Genomic DNA, 18,437 nt, shown 5'->3' on the forward strand with positions numbered 1-18,437 from the left:
ACTAGAACACTGAATTGATGCTGTGACTCAAAGCGATAGATCATTAGCCTTCAGCAAAAAAGTAAATAAAAAGTCATGGACAGCACCTGGGTCCTGAGTTCATATCCCTTGGCCAAGAAAAAAATTCATCAACCAAAAAGGCAAAAGTATTAAATTCACATGTATTTCCATCATGAACTCATGCCATAAATCCAGGTTGAAAGAAATTTCATAACTTTAAGACATTGATTTAATACATTTTATGATATGGGCACATCAGCATCTGAAAAGATTTGGTACATGTGTCATTGTACACTTTGCCATTGGTAAGAGAGCACAGAAAATTTTCCTAGAACCTATTGTAAAGGACTGATTGAACATGCCAGGAAAATAATTATTTTTCCATAGAGATGTATTTATGTAAATTGCACTGAGGTCAGTATAACCATCTGCAATTTGTGACCCCTAGAAGAAATCCCAGCTGCTTATAATACTTATATTATGTACAGAGCTACATGGCTTAACTAGATATTACAACTATGCAACTCTTGGTGCCAATCTGCTTAGTAGGGTAATGCTCTTCTCATGCGACAGAGTCTTCTCATGAATAGTGGACAGGCAGGTTTCATTATTACATCTGCTACAACAATCCCCAGATTATTAAATAAGTTCCAACAATATGGATTTCTTCTAGAGGAATATGGAAGAGTAAGAAATCTGTAGTATATAAATGGCTGCGGCAAACTCCATTGGCCACTAAAAGCATAAAAACTGTAGCAACCATCAAGAAAATTTCATTACAAGCAATGAATTTCAAATTTTTCTGTTGATTTGTAAATATATTCAAGGCATATCTCAACAAAGGTAAACTATTTGAACATTTTGTATAAAGAACCTTTTTTGTGTACATGGCAGCATGAAGCAAAGAGAACAAGAAGACTGGAAAAATATTCATTGTAACCGGGAAGGAACTGACAAAGATGAGTGAATACAATAGGTATTGACAGCTGTCCTCTAACAAAGCCTGGGCCAAGAATGCTCTGCTTGATCGGAAGTGCGATAATCTTTGGTGCAGCCGCAGGGCAGTGGTAAGAGAATTTGCCAGCAACGTAAGCTATTAGAAGCTTGCTGCTTCATGAAACCCAAGAAGAGGCAAAACAAACAAAGTGAGCAGTAAACTGTGAACAAATCAGAAAGACACTTAGTGGTGTCAGTTTACTGGTCATGAATTGCTCAGTGCCCACAATCCTCAGTTTGCTTTGATTGATCAGTTTCTTCCTAGCCTCTGTTTCCTTTCTCTATTTCTCTTCCTTTCATTCTCATTTCCTCTTTTTTCTCTACATTGCTTTTTAATTTTAGGAATGGGTTTATATCATAAAAAATAAACTTTAATTGTGTATCATGATGCATTGGATGTATGGAGTTCCATTTTGGTAAAATATAGATTGATAATTGTTTGCTTATCTATGGCTATATAAACTTTAAACTTATTCTTGTTTAGGCCCTTGAAAATAGTATACAGGCAGGTAATGGTGGTTCTTGCCTGTAATCCTAGCTATTCAGGAGGCTGAGATCTGAGTATCATGGCTCAAAACCAGCCCATCACGAAGTCCATGTGACTTTTATCTCCAATAAACCACTCAGAAAACCAGAAGTGGCACTGTGGCTCAAATGGTAGAGCTCTAGCCTTGAGCTAAAGTGCTCATGGACAGCACCCAAGCCCAGAGTTCAAGCCTCATGACCAACAAAAAAAAAGAAAGAAAAAATGAAAAGAATGAAGAAAAGGAAAGAAAATAAACACCCAAAGGTTAAAAGAAATAAAAAGACATACACACACACATATACACCTAAAATAATAATTATAATAGGAAAAAAGATTAATAGAAAACAACTTTTAAAAAATCTTTTTTTGAGGGCTGGGGAGGTGGATCAGTGGTAGAGCGCTTGCCTTGCATGCCTGGGGCCCTGGTTCGATTCCTCAGCACCACATAAGCAAAAAGAAAAAGAGCCAGAAGTGGCGCTGTGGCTCAAGTGGTAGAGCATTAGCTTGACCTGAAGAGCTGAGAGGGCCCAGGCCCAAAGTTCAGGCTCTACGACCGGACCCCATCCCCCAAAAAAAATCTTCTTTAAAAATAAGTACAAAAAAGAGTTTTTTGATTTTTTTTTTGGTGGGGGGTAGAGGGAGGAATGGGAAGATCCTGTATCTCCCTTGTGTCCATAACCAGACTTGGTGGAGTCTCTGGTCTGTTTGTAGTGTTTGGTTTTCCTGTGGCTTGGTTGGTTTCTTAAATAAGTTTGTTTGAGCAGGCAGAAAAATGCTCTGCTTTACCCAGATCCTCCTCCCAGGCTAGATCAGTGGGAGGGAGAAGTGCATTACCCAGGATTCTGTGATCCTCCTCCCAGCTAGTTCAGTGGGAGGGAGATCTGCTTTGAGTATCACAAAAGAGGGACATGGCTGCTTACTCTAGTTTGGAGATGCTGTGATGAGGCTAGGTTATGGGTAGTGTTAAGGCCTTTCAGCATACAGTAGCTTTATCCTGAGGACACTCACAGAGCCCAGACTGTAGCCATTCTCAGGCTTTATGTTTACTGAGTTTCAATTGTTTGTGTAGGCTACTGTAGGAAGAAAGTCACTCCTACAGGGGTGGAGCTTTCTTTGCCTGGGCTGGGTGACTTTCCCCTGGGTGGATCTGAGCCTAGCAGGTCAGGTCAGGTTCCTGTAACCTGATAAATGACTCTTTTGTTTTCTTTCAAGGCCTGAGTTGGAGCTAGCTGCTCAGCCAGGCCTTTGTCAGTATCAAAGATGGAGATCTCCAGTGCTGGGGGAGAGACAGCCTTCCATCCTCTGCTCCATGAGAAGGAGTGAGGATGTAAGGGTTCTACTCACTCCAGGGTCTTTATTCCTGGGCCTCTCTGGTCTGTGATCTGCAGGATGATGATATATGCTCCTTGTCAGTTCTTGCTGGTGTTGAATAGATTCTGCTCACCTGCCACATCGGGCACCTTTGTCCCGGACTCTCTCTGCAGGTATGGAGGGTATGGCAACTATCCCTTCCACTGCTGCTGTTGCAGCCACAGCTATGGCAAGTGCTCAGATCTGTCTCCTTGCCTGGATTTTCCTACTCTGACCAAACTCTCTCTACTGTGATGGCACACTTGGTGTGATTTTCTAGCCTGGGAAAATGGGTGTAAAGGAGCACCTAGAGAGAGAAGTTGATGGTCTAGGAAATTTATTTAACAGTATCCTGGCAAAGAACTTCCCAAACATTCAAAAAGATAGGCCTATTCAGATACAAGAAGCTTTTAGAACCCCAAATAGACCAGGCCAGAACAGGACATCCCACCATCATATTATAATCTGCACAGGATCAATTCAGACCAAGGAATAAATCCTTAAACTGTCAAGGAGAAAAGATCACCTATAAAAGGAAAGCAATTAGAATCACCTCAGATTTCTCAGCAGACACAATTTGTGGAGGGGAAGGGGAAAAACAAATCGTTTAAATAGGGATACAGATGGACCCATTGTAACAATGAGATGTACAATTCATTATGTCAAAAATGAACTTTACAACTTTGGTGCAGGGGAGGGGGTAAGCGGGGAGGATTGGGTAGGGGAGGCAGGGGGAGAATGGGAAGGGATGGGAAGGGGAAACAAAGGAGGAGGCTACAATGCTTTATAAGAAATGTACTCATTATTTTGTCCATGTAATTTTAACCCCTCTGTACAGTATTTTCACAATAATAAAAAAAAGAATCACCTCAGATTTTTCAGCAGACACAATTAAAGCAAGAAGAGCCTGGAACGATGTATGCCATGCCCTAAAGACAAACAACTATCAACCAAGAATACTGTACCCAGCTAAATTCTCCTTTATAACCAAAGGTCAAATAAAAACTTTCCATAGCGAAAGGCTTGGAAAAAATTATATTAAGTGAAGTAAGCCAAGCCCAAAGAAACATAGGTCACATGGTTTCCCTTATCTGCAATATCTAGTATATGTCTGAGTCAAGAAGAAAAGGTCAGATAAGGTGATGTTAGGGAAATGAACCCTAAAATATGTATTCAAATGTTTTTTTTTCTTTCATGCGATTGTTTCTAAGGCATTTATAAGATTATTTCTTTGTTGCTTTGTATGTCCCTCCCCCACAGTATAACTCCTGCTTTCACTGTATTTGAAGTCGGTATAATTGTGGAAGTGAAGGGGAAAAACAAGTTGTTTAAATACTCATACAGTTGGACCCATTGCAACAATGAGAAGTACGAGTCGTTATGTCAAAAAATGAACTTTACAACTTTGGTGGGGGGGGTGGGGAGGATTGGGGTGGTGGGGGAAGGATGGGGAGGAATGGGAGGGGAAACAAAGGAGGAGGCTACAATGCTTGATAAGAAATGTACTCATTATCTTGCCATGTAATTGTAACCCCTCTGTACAGTATTTTCACAATAAAAAATAAATTGAAAAAAACACTTTCCATAGCAAAGAAAAACTGAAACAATATATCTCCACCAAATCAGTCCTACAAAAGAGACTTAAAGATGTCCTATACAAAGAAAACCAACAAGACCACAATAAAGGCCAAGAAACCTCACCAAAACTGAGAATCCTAGAGCATAGGGAGAACCCAGTTGTTGCAGCCCCTAAGAAGGTGGATAACATGGCAGGAACTACCAAACAGCTCTCAGTTGTAGCTCCCAATATTAATGAACTTTACTCTCCAATTAAGCAAAATAGAGTGTCTACTTGTACTAAAAAACAAGATCCTTCTATCTACTGCCTGCAGTAGTTACACCTTGCCCATAAAAACAAATATATCTTGAAAGTAAAAGGCTAGAACAAAATCTACCAAGCAAATGGCCCCCATAAACAGGTGGAAGTTGCAATCTTAATATCAGATAAAATAGACTTCAAATTAAAATTAATGGGAAGAGATAAAAAAAGGTCACTACAATTAAGGGATCTCTTATTTAGGAGAATATTACAATTCTAAATATCTATTCACCAAACAACAGAGAAACAAAACTTATCCAAAAAACCCTGCTTTCTCTCAAATCTCACATAAATCCAAATACATTAATTGTTGTGAGTTTTAACACACCACTATCCCTACTAGATAGAATAGCTCAGCAAAAACTCAACAGAGAAAACTCAGATCAAAACAAATGCATAGATCAACTAGACTTTACATACATCTACCAAATATTTCACCCAGCAGCATCAGAATACATTTTTCAAAATAGACCAAATTTTAAGTAACAAAGAACTTGTCCAAGTTCACAAATTTTGAAGTTATACCTTACATTCTCTAAGATCACAAGGGAATAAAATTAGAACTCAACACCAAAAGCCACCAAAGAAAGTCCTGTAAAACATGATGGCTGAACAACACACTGTTGAATCACCAGTGGGTCATGGAAGACATAAGACAGGAAATTCACATGTTAATGATATTCACCAAAAATAAACAAACAAGTTACCAGCTCCTCTGGGACACAGCAAAGGCAGTACTCAGAGGAAAGTTTATAGTTCTAAGTTCCTACATCAACAAATTGTAGAAATCTGAAACCAACAATTTAATGAGACATCTGAACTTCTTTGTAAAAGAGCAGCAAACAAAACTGCAGTCCAGTAGATGGAAAGAAATAACTAAAATTTAATCAGAATTAAGCAAGTTAGAATCCAAAGCAACCATAGAAAGAAGCAACAAAACAACGAGTTGGCTCTTGGAAAAAATTAACAAAATTGACAGACTCTTAGCAAATCTTATCAGAAAAAGAAGAAAACACACCCAAATAAACAAACTCAGAGATGAGAATTGAAACATCACCAAAGTACCAATCAAGATTCAGAACACTACAAGGGAATACTTCTCAAACCTTTATTCTAATAAGTTTGAGAATCTGGATGAAATGATGATTTCCTAGCAAATATCGACATGCCAAAACTAAACCAAGATGAGTTAAACCAACTTAATAGGCCCATATCAAGCATTGAAATAGAAAGAGGAATGATACCTCCCATCTAAGAAAAATCCAGGACAGGTGGATTTACAGCAGAATTCTACGAGGTTTTCAAAGCAGAGCTCACACCAATACTCCTACAACTCTTCAATGAAATTGAAATAGAATGTTCACTACTGAATTTATTCTATGAAGCATCATAACCCTCATCCCCAAACCAGGCAGGGACTCATCAAAGAAAGAGAACAAGAGACCCTTTCTTTGATGAACATTGACACAAAATTTCTGAACAATATTTTGGTCAATTGAACTCAAATATTCATCCAAAAAATCATACATTATAATCAAACAGCATTAATTTCAGGGATGCAAAACTGTTCAATATACGAAAGTCAGTTAATATAATTCATCACATCAACAAGAGCAAGGATAAGAACCACATGGTTATCTCAATAGATGCAGAAAAAGCATTTGACCAGATACAACACCCCTTTATGATGAATGTTTGGAAAAACTAGGAATCCAGTGAACATTCCTCAATACAATAAAGGCTGTATATGACAAACCTACAGCCAGCATTATACTTAATGGTGAGAAACTAAAGCCATTTCCTCTTAACTCAGGAATGAGACAAGGATGTCCATTCTCAACTTCTCTTCAATTCAGTACTAGAATGCCTACGTACATCAATAAGACAGATGCAAACATAAAAGGGATCCAAATAGGAAAAGATGAAGTAAAACTCTCCCTCTTTGCAGATGACATGATCTTGTATTTAAAGAATCCCATGAACTCCACTCCCAAATTATTCAAAACTTTGGCAATGTAGCAGGGTATAAAATTGACCTGAAAAATCAATGGCTTTTCTGTATGCCAACAATGAGAAAAGTGTGGCTGTAAAAAGGAAAGCAACTCCAAGGTTCAATATACGCAAATCAATTAATATTATTCATCACATCAACAGGAGCAAGAATAAGAACCACATGGTTATCTCAATAGACGCAGAAAAAGCATGCGACAAGATCCAACACCCCTTTATGATGAAGGTTTTGGAAAAATTAGGAATCCATGGAACATTCCTCAATACAATAAAGGCTGTATATGACAAACCTTCAGCCAGCATTATACTCAATGGTGAAAAACTAAAGCCATTTCCTCTTAACTCAGGAACAAGACAAGGATGCCCACTCTCTCCACTTCTCTTCAATCTAGTATTAGAATGCCTAGCTACAGCAGTAAGACAAGATGCAGACATAAAGGGGATCCAAATAGGGAAAGAAGAAATAAAACTCTCCCTCTTTGCAGATGACATGATCTTGTATTTAAAGAATCCCACAGACTCCACTCCCAAATTACTCAAGCTGATTCAAAACTTTGGCAAAGTAGCAGGTTATAAAATTAACCCCCAAAAATCAATGGCTTTTCTGTATGCCAACAATGAGAAAAGTGTGGCTGAAATTAGGAAAGCAACTCCATTTGTAATAGCCCCACAAAAAATAAAATACCTCGGAATTAACTTAACTAAAGAAGTGAAGGACCTCTATGATGAAAACTTTAAAACCTTGAAAAAAGGAAATCAACACAGAACTTAAAAAATGGCAAAACCTCCCATGCTCCTGGATTGGAAAGATTAACATCATGAAAATGGCAATACTTCCCAAGGCTATCTACAAATTCAACGCAATACCTATCAAAATTCCACCCTCATTCTTCAAGGAAATAGAAGAGGCAATCCAAAAATTCATATGGAACAATAAAAGACCCCGAGTAGCAAAAACGATCCTCAACGGAAAGAACACTGCTGGAGGAATATCAGTACCAAATTTCAAACTCTACTATAAAGCCATAGTAATCAAAACAGCTTGGTATTGGCATAAGAACAGACCTCAGGACCAATGGAATAGAATTGAAAACCCAGAAATGAACCTACAGATCTATAGCCATCTAATCTTCGATAAGGGAGCTAAAACAATAGAATGGAAGAGAGACAGCCTCTTCAGTAAATGGTGCTGGCAAAACTGGTTAACTACATGTAGAAAAATAAAGCTAGATCCTTATATATCACCCTGCATCAGAATCAACTCCAAATGGATCAAAGACCTTGAACTCAAAGCAGACACTCTGAAAACATTACAGGATGGAATAGGAGAAACCCTGGGTCTCCTTGGCTCAGGCCGAAATTTTCTGAATAGAGACCCGGAAACACAACAAATCAAAGAAAGGTTGGACAAATGGGATTGTATAAGGTTGCAGAGCTTCTGCAGGGCAAATGACATAGCTAGCAAGATCAATAGAAAGCCCAGGGACTGGGAGAAGATCTTTACTAGCCATACACCTGCAAGGGTCTCATATCTAAAATATACTTGGAACTCAAAAAATTAAACCACCCAACAACAAATCCTCAAAGAAACAACTGCCCAATAAGTAAGTGGGCGAAAGACTTAAAGAGAAGCTTCTCTGAAGAAGAAAGAAGGATGGCCAATAGACACATGAAGAAATGTTCAACATCCCTAGCCATAAAAGAAATGCAAATCAAAACAACATTGAGATATCACCTCACTCCAGTTAGAACGGCAAAAATCAAGAACTCTAACAACAACAGATGCTGGAGGGGATGTGGACAGAAAGGAACCTTACTTCATTGTTGGTGGGAATGTAAACTTGTTCAACCACTTTGGAAAGCAGTATGGAGGTTCCTCAAAAGACTTCACATAGAGCTCCCCTATGACCCAGCAATCCCACTTTTGGGCATTTACCCTAATGTTTACAAACAAGACCACACTAAAGCTAGCAGCACAACTATGTTTATTGCAGCATTATTTACCATAGCTAAGATATGGAACCAACCCAGATGCCCCTCAGTAGATGAATGGATCAAGAAAATGTGGTATATATACACAATGGAATTCTATGCCTCCATCAGAAAGAATGACATTGCCCCATTTGTTAGGAAATGGAAAAACTTGGAAAAAATTATATCAAGTGAAGTAAGCCAGGCCCAAAGAAACGTAGGTCCCCTGGTTTCCCTTATTTGTAATATCTAGCATATGTATGAGTCAAGCGGAAAAGGTCAGATAATGTGATGTCAGGAAAATGAACCCTTAGATGTGTATTTTAATGTTTTTTTTCTTTCATGCATGTGTTTCTAACACATTTATAAGATTATCTCTTTGTTGCTTTGTATGTCCCTCCTCCACAGTATAACCCCTGCTTTCACTATATTTGATGTCAGTATAACTTGTGGAGATGGGGAAAAACCAGTTGTTTAAGGATACAGGTGGACCTGATGCAACAATGAGAAGTACAAGTTGTCATGTCCAAAACGAGCTTTACAACGTTGGGGGGGGAGGGGGGGAGGAGAAGGATTGGGATTAGGGGGGAGGGGGGAGGCTGGGAAGGGATGTGAAGGATAAACAAAGGAGGAGGCTGCAATGCTTGGTAAGAAATGTACGCATTATCCTGCCCATGTAACTGTAACTCCTCTGTACAGTATGTTCACAAATAAAATTAAATTAAATTTAAAAAAAAAAAAAAGGAAAGCAACTCCATTATTGATACCGCTACAAAAAATAAAATACCTAGGAATTACCCAAAGAAGTGAAGGACCTCTGTGATGAAAATTATAAAAAACTTGGGGAGAAAGGAAATAAAAACAGAACTTAGAAAGTGGAAAAACCTCCCATGCTCCTGGATTGGAAGGATCAACATCGTGAAAATGGCAATACTTCCCAAAGCTATCTACAAATTCAGTGCGATACCTATCAATATTCCAACCTTATTCTTCAAGGAAATAGAAGAGAAAATCCAGAAATTCATATGGAACAATAAAAGACCACATATAGTAAAAATGATCCTTAACAAAAAGAATAGTGCTGGAGGAATATCAATACCAAATTTCAAACTATACTACAAAGCCATAGTAATCAAAACTGCATGGTACTGGAGCAAGAACAGACCTCAGGACCAATGGAATAGAATTGAAATCCCAGAAATGAACTTGCAGACCTATAGCCATCTAATCTTCGATAAGGGAGCTAAAAAAAATAGAATGGAAGAAAGACAGCCTCTTCAGTAAATGGTGTTGGCAAAATTGGTTAATCACTTGTAGAAAGCTAGATCCTTATCTATCAACTCCAGTTGTATCAAAGGCCTCTGAGACAAATCAGACCCTCTGTAAACATTACCGGATGAAATAGGAGAAGCCCTAGGTCTCCTTGGTACAGGCTGAAATTTTCTTAATAGAGACACAGAAACACAGCAAACCAAAGAATGTTTGGACAAATGCAATTGCATGGAGTTGCAGAGCTTCTGCATGACAAAGATCATAGCTAGCAAGATCAATAGAAAGCCCACAGATTGGAGAAGATCTTCACTAGCCATACAACAGACAAGTGTCTCATATCTAACATATACCTGGAACTCAAAAAATTATATCCCCTAACAGTAAATCCTCAAAGAGACAAATACCCAATAAATAAGTGGGCTAAAGACTTAAAGAGAAACTTCTCTGAAGAGGAAAGAAGGATGGCCAACAAACACATGAAGAAATGCTCAACATCCCTAGCCATAAAAGAAATGCAAATCAAAACAACATTGAGATACCACCTCACCCCCATTAGAATAGCTATAATCAAGAACTCTAATAACAACAAATGCTGTGGGGGATATGGATAGAATCATCTATCTAAAATAAAAAAGAGATATTGCAGAACATTTACAGCTTATCCGCATTATACTACTGAAATTTAATCTTTCATTCTCAGATCTAGGCTATTGATCTTTATGGAAGAGGAGCATGTAGCTCCATTTATCTCCTTCATGTTTAGCATATAAATTCCGTTTGCTCACAGCAGAAGTTCTATCACTTTTTTATTAAATCAGTCCAATATTTATGAAAGCAACCATGTAAATAATGTAGAGAGCAGAGCCTAATCATTGGTCACAGTAATATTTGTTGTCAAATTTATATATTGGGACAGTACTCAACCATATGTTAAGAAATTCCTAGTGGGGTGCCATTGTCTCACGTCTGTAACCTATCTACTCAGGAGCTAAGACCTGAGGATCACAGTTCAAAGCCAGCCCTGGACAAAAGTACTGGAGACTCTTAACTCCAATAAACAACTCAGAAATCTAGAAGTAGCACTGTGGCTCAAGTGGTAGCGTGCTAGCTTTCAGCTGAAGAACTGAGTGATAGCTCCCAGGCCTAGAGTTCAAGCTCCATGACCGTCAAAAAAAAATACTCTTCAGCTGGTTTCTAAATATTTCACACCATGTATTTGCAAACTTTCTGACAAGACTGTAAAATTCCTTCAATATGGTGAAGCTCATTAGATCATTTTTAAGTTCTTTCTTTTGTGTATGTCCTAATTCCTAGATCTTCCACATTTTCTGTCATGGGCTCAGATTGCTCTCTGGGCTTGAATACTGTACTGCCTCTAGGAAATATTCCTTGCCTCTGTCGTATGCCAGAAGTCATTTGTCCTTGGCTGATAGTGTGGCTCATGTCGGAGTGTACCTACAAAGTCATACTCATTAATCAGTTCAAGGGAGCTGCTTCTTCTCCTTCTCTTGATATTATTTTAATTTTTTTAAAAAGTACTAAACTCTCCACAGAATTCCTCTTCTTCATCAGACCATATTCACCTGCCTGTCTTTTCCAAACTAGCACATGGGTGGTTTTGTTTTTCCAGGCTCTGAGATTTAATTACCCCTTTACCACAAACTCGATTATCTCAACTTTTGAATAGAATGAAATTGTGTCTCTAACTTGCTGACTTCATAATTTAAAACTTATCAGTCTTTATAATTGTGTGAGACAAATCCTTATAGTAAATCTCAATAAATACATATGTAATATGTATTTATATGGAATTCCAATGTCAGTATTGAACAAACCCATTTTTGTTATCATGCTCTAAACAATATAAACAATATTTATTTGCATTTAACATATTTTTATTAGGTATTACAAACTATGTAGAAATGACTTTAAATGTATGAGTGCATGTATGTAAGTTACATGCAAATTGCAAGCTATTTTATATGAGATTTGAGATGCATACATTTTTTTATTTGTAGGGGCTTATGGATACCAACAGATGACTTTGTGTGTGTGTGTGTGTGTGTGTGTGTGTGTGTGTGTGTGTGTGTGTGTGTGTGTGTGTTATGCTTTACCAAAGCAGTCTGATAAATGCAAGTGGTTTATTGACAAAGCTCTTTAATGTTCTAATGAATCAGGTGTCTTTCAGATAGTAAATATTTGAATCTAAAATTTTTCCTTATAGTTGTTTTTATTGTAAAGATTCCATACATAGGGGTTACATTACATGAGTAATGTAATTGGTACATTTCTTGTCAAACATTGTTATCTCCTTATTTGCTTTTCTATACTATCCCTTCCTTTCCCAACTCCCTAACTTCTCTCCATCTTCACAATGTTGTAAATTTCATTTTCAAGTTGTGAAGTTCAATTCATTGTTATAATGGGTGATCCTGTATCCTTGTTTCAGTATTTTATTATTTCCCTTCCACTTCCCAAATTAAAAATACAAGAAGCAGGGCAGCATACAAATACAGTGAGAACAGGGGTTACATGATAGCAAGAAGAACATACAAAGAAACAAAATAAAATCACATAGCACATTAAAAACAACAACAACAACAACAAAATCTTGTGTCCCTATCTTGGGGTTCAATTCTCTTAATATCATCTTATCTGATCTTTCTGCTTGTCCCAAACATATATTAATTATTGCAAATAAGGAAACCTATGGGACTTATGTTTCTTTGGGCCTGGCTTAATTCACTCAATATATTTTTTTCAAGTTATAATGGTATAATCAAGAAATCTAATAACAACAGATGCTGGAGGGGATGTGGACAGAAGAGAACCTTACTGCATTGTTATTGGGAGTGTAAACTTGTTCAATCACTTTGAAAGTAGTATGGAGGTTCTTCAAAAGACTCCACATAGAGGTCCCCTATGACTCAACAATACCACTTTTTGGTATTTAACCGAATGATCACAGACAAGACCATAATAAAACTACCAGCACAACTATGTTTATTGCAACATTATTTACCATAGCTAAGATATGGAACCAACCCAGATGCCCCTCAGAGATGAATGGATCAAGAAAATGTCAGATAGATCGATAGATAGATAATGGAATTCCAAGCCTCCATCAGAAAGAATGGCATTGCCCCATTTGTTAGAAATAGAAAGACTAGCCTACCATTTTCAGAATATTCCTTGCGCTACTTTCTTTGTCATAATGATAGTATTTTACAGAACTCATGTGTTAGCTGCCCAAACCAATACCTACCCTCCTGTATCTTCTTTCTCCTTAGAGAAATCCCTGTATCTCAGCCCTCTAGGACACATTCCAAATATTACCATGATGAAAAGAAAATACCATCTCTGCAGACCAAAACAAACCCCTGAGCCATGAAGTTCAAACTGGAGTAATGATTAATTTCAACATGCCTGGATTCCATGAGAGCTTCACATTTAATGAACTTGTATAGGATTTCTAGTGATCATGACCAGTTCCCTGAAGCCTAGCAGAGCTTGTGTTTTCCTGATCATCTCAGTAAACAATGCTCAGTTCATGGAGTAATGCTATACCCCATAGGTGATTCATATCTATATAATATATGAGGCCAACCAGCTCCCTTACAGCTAATGGTGTGTGACTAGAGTATCTCGCTCTGCTCTAAGCCATCCTTGCTCTATCTGCATGTAGATTGGTGATATTCCTTTCAGACATGTTCTAGTTTCCCTTCATAAATAATTCTTCATTTGCTCACGTATCAAATAATTGAAGCTGGATCAGAGAACACTGTCTTCATAAAGAAATAAAGGCACAGAGAAAATCCCACAGCCATGGACATCAAACTCCACAGGGATAGCCTAAGCTAGCATCTCCCTGTTGCCTAACACATAGTGCTGGCAATAGACAATCAGGGTGATTCTTTGAGTACCCCCACTTATCAAGCTCTACTTACTAGGCTTCACCTACAGATAAGTAGGCTCATGCTATTAGAATTGTTATTAAAATTTGAATGGATGGTTCAATGCCTTTTTGGTGTTGACAAACTCCCAGCAGATGGACAGGATAAGTCAGTTGAATATTTTGAATTAATTCATGAATTTCAATGACTGAAGTCTAGTTATAGAACACCTTGTAAAATGCTCACCAGTGTCCAGGTCACAATGCCAGTGTTTTTTTCTGACACACTCAAATGGGATCAGGAATGACAAGATACACATTCAATGATTCTAATGAGATAGTGGTGCTGCATCTATTATTCAAATAACAGGTAAAAATCTTTCTTGTTTTACTCATTGTGATCAGAAATGCACTGAGATCCCTATCAGTTTATGTAGGCAATTTTTAAACTATTTAATACAATATTAATTCTTAAAAACAGCAAACACATAAATGCTTCATATTATAATCTTCTGGTTCATATCTTGTAAATAAATGCTGGCTATAGGTAGATTTTAGTCTATGAGCCATGAACACTCTGGTTACAAATGATCAACATGTGTATACACAAAAGCAACGTATGTGTTGATTAAATGTTTTTCGTGCACAGATTCTCTTTGACCACAATTACAAACATCTTCTGTGGCTGTGTATTCCAGTATGACCTGAATTCTGAATATTCGTTTTTTAGACCTCAGAAATTTAAGAGCTAAAACAAATAAGATACTACACTACAGCTAAAAAAAATAGTGAATCATTTTGTTTAGGCAGTAACCTCCTGATTAAAACTTCAAATAGTTCAGTAGTAAGAAAAAGAACTAACAACCATGATTACACCGAAGTAAAACCTTTGGCACAACGAAGGAAACAGTCATTAGAGTGAATAAATTACCTACAGAATTAGACTGCTAAACATCTGGCAAGTGATTAATAACCAGAATACACAGGAAGTTCCCAAAACTATTCTTAAGAAATCAACATGTCAAATAAGACATGGGCAAATAAAGTTAAAGATACTTCTCAAATCCAGACGTATAATTGACTAATAAAAATACATTAAAGGTTGCTGAAAATGCTTTGCATAAAGGAAATGCAAAGCCACAGGACATTGAATTTTATCGCATTCCAGTGATAATATCTATCATCAAGAACACAAATAATAAATTATGGCAAGAGTGAAGTGAAGGGGAACACTTATTCATGGCAATATCATTTCATGCAACCACTGTGGAAATGGATGTGATTTCCTCCCGAAACTAATAGATTTAGGATATGAACCAATGCCACTTTCTTATGAAACAGGTTCACTTCATGTACATGTAAAAAATTAAAGCCTCAAGAGAGCTAACATATGGTACCAATTTTTTTTAAGTATACCAGTATAAAATCCAAGTGAAACCTCATAAGAAATGTTTTTCATCCTACTTGTTTAAAGTACATATGTAGCTTCGTTTATACTGTGATGTGTATGCCGATGAAACATTGCAGCCTTGAGCAGAGTGCATTCACTGTCTTGAAATTGCTGGACTATTGAGGCTCTGCATGGAATTTGGTTCTAACATTTTGAAAAGTAGAAAACAGTTTCATATTAAATTATACTTGACATAGACAAGAATTTCCTCTATTACCACATTTTCTCAGGCAAGTGCATCATTAAAAATAATTTCTTGAGCTATGTTAGCATAGTTGGTAAAAATTAGCTGTGTGAAGTGAAATATCAGAGTGTAAATGTAAAATTTGAACTTGACTTATTGAAGCTATTTAATTGAGGGTATTTTTGATGAACTGATATGTGAATTTGTCAAAATATATGAGACACAAATATCCTGCAGACACTTCAATATAATGCTGCTGGCTTCAGCAGCAACACTGCTTCCCAGGGAATAGTAAGTAGGTACATGTGTATATACATTGAATTCTCAAGGAATCAACCAGCAATATTCTGTGGCTGTTCTGGATCTTCAGCTTGTGAATTGACCCACTGTGTGTGGTGTCCTAATAGCTTTTGTTGATATCCCAGTGCAATACAATCATTTTTCTGGCCATTTCACCATGCACCTGATTAGGCATCCTCTGATCCAACCCATTTGCATCTTCCCAAATGGCTTTCATGCAAATAGTTTCTTGCTACAGATATTGGACCAAATATATCAAAGTTAACTTTATCCCTAGAGACTCACTATTTGTGGTCTTGGAGGAAATCACAGCAGTTGGGTTGAACAAGGGAAATTTGCAAACATGTCATAACTTATGTTTTCCTCCTCAATACAAAGTCTTAAATGCAGAGACACATGGAGGAATTTTACCCTTTATGCCTGAGGACTTACAAGAAATTTTCAGGAACTGTGGGCTACAGTATTCATCTCTGACAATAAAAAGACACATATACAAATATACAAAGATACATGAATGTACACATATACACAAAACTCTGGTCCTCACATCCAACCAGGATTTCAGCTTGGCAGATTCTTCACGGATGTGCCCTTTGACTCTCACATTCCTTCTCCTCAAGCTTCTGCTCCTTGTCAGGTTCTTGCCTAGCACTAGCTGCTTTGCTACAATGAAACAGTGAGCACACACGGATGGAGATGTGATGATTGTTTTGTATTTCCCCCTCTACACTTTCGAACAGATCTCAGTAGCAGTGATGTTTCCAGGCATGAAGAGAATAAGCAATAAATAACTCATCAATTAATTTTCATTTACTGTTTTATTGTCAAGATAGGCAATGGCTGAGAAAACTCTGGGTGTACAGATAAGTATAGTCTCCTCTCTACCCAGAAAACCCATCCTTACTGCACTAGAAACAGCCTAGTTTCATTATTTTATCTTCTCTACTGTTGAGTAAATTTCTACCTGCTAGTGTGAAATGTATCTGGTTTCTTTCCATGTAAGTTCTCTTTCCTAGGAGAATAGCATTTCACTTTACTCCTGTATTTACTCCATGCTAGATCTCACTGCAGATGATGAAGGGATACTATTACAAACAAATGGATTCAGTTTCACGAGTTCTGTGCTAAAAATACTACAGACACATTTTCTTTTCAACAGACAAATGGTCTCAGAACTCTTTTTGGTATCACTTTAATCTTGAGGTCACTGAAAACAATTCTTATGGCTCATAGGGTAATACTAACTATATGGAGGCTGATATCGGAAGATCAATCTTTGAAGCCAGCCTGGGCATGCAAATATATGACAGATTTATCTCCATTTAATCATCCAAAGCTGGAAGTGGTTCTGTGTCTCAAGTGACAAAGTGGTAGAATAGAGAAAACAAGGCTCAAGGACTGAGTCTAGGCTCAAGCACTTGAAGACTCTCTCTCTCTCTCTCTCTCTCTCTCTCTCTCTCTCGCTGTCTCTCGCTCACTCCCTTGCTCACTCATTCTCTTTTACTTTAGGAAAATAGTGACTGTTTCAAACTAAGCACTGTTTCATTATTTCATGTCATATATGCTCCACAATCAATGTGATAGAAAACATTATCAAAGATCCTTTGTAAGAGATTTTTATCTATCCAAGATGAGATCTGCTTTAGTTGTGCATATGCATATTATTGCCTATTGATCTCTATTAGAAGTTATTCCTAATAAATGGCTATGAAAAAAAAGGAAAGAAAAATTATTCTACAACACTCAAAGGAACTCTAGCTGTCAATTTGATACCTACTTCAAGAGGAAATGTAATTGCCTCCATCATGTGCACTCCTTTTCAAGTCATGGTATGAGAATTAAAGTCTACCCTGCCGAGCAGGCAGGGATAGGAATTACTCTCTTCCTTTCTATAGAAGATATATGACCTTATATTCCACTAGCATGTTGCAGTATCTTTTTTCTTTTGTACTTGTCCTAGGCACTAATTGCCTGGGCACTGTCACTGAGCTTCTTTGTTCAAACTATTGTTCTAGCTCATGAGCCACAGCTTCACATCTGGAACTTTTAATGAGACTTACAGACTTCCATGCTCAAGATACCTTCAAATCATGACCTAAGATCTCAGGCTCCAAAGTATCTAAGAGTGCAGGCATATGGCACCAGTGGTCAGTTTAGTTTCTTTGTTTATTCTCCACTATTTTACCCATGTTTATATGATTTTCCTTCTCATAATTTCTCATGTTTGACTATTTTTGTTACTTTGTTAATATAGATATACGCAGTAAAACAGTTTCAGCTGAAGGGTTTCATAGCTATCTATAGATATGAAGAATTTCAGTCTGGGTGAGTAAAATATTATGGATGATATTGACTACACATAGCAATATTGACTCATGAAGTTTTTGTTGTAGATAAGTGGACCACTGCAATTAGATATCAGATGTGAGAGGTTTGATTCAACTCTACACACATTGATGTTACCACAATGCTTTTCAATTTCGACACAATATGTTACTTGTGCCCCATCTCTGATTTATATTGTAGCTCCACCCTACATATCACAAGATTAATTATAGTCACACCATCTATTTGTAACACTTTTTATACCTTCTCGTTGGAGAAGCT

At 37.3% G+C, this 18,437-nt stretch overlaps 1 pseudogene; it reads right to left on the reverse strand.

Moving 5' to 3' along the window:
* Positions 1–516: 516 nt before the first annotated feature.
* The window catches only part of LOC122124489, a 31,762-nt pseudogene continuing 13,841 nt past the window's right edge, over positions 517–18,437 (reverse strand).

This window comes from Dipodomys spectabilis, unplaced genomic scaffold (genome assembly GCF_019054845.1).
Source record: "Dipodomys spectabilis isolate Male_0828 unplaced genomic scaffold, ASM1905484v1 ptg000236l, whole genome shotgun sequence".
NCBI classification, from domain to species: domain Eukaryota; kingdom Metazoa; phylum Chordata; class Mammalia; order Rodentia; family Heteromyidae; genus Dipodomys; species Dipodomys spectabilis.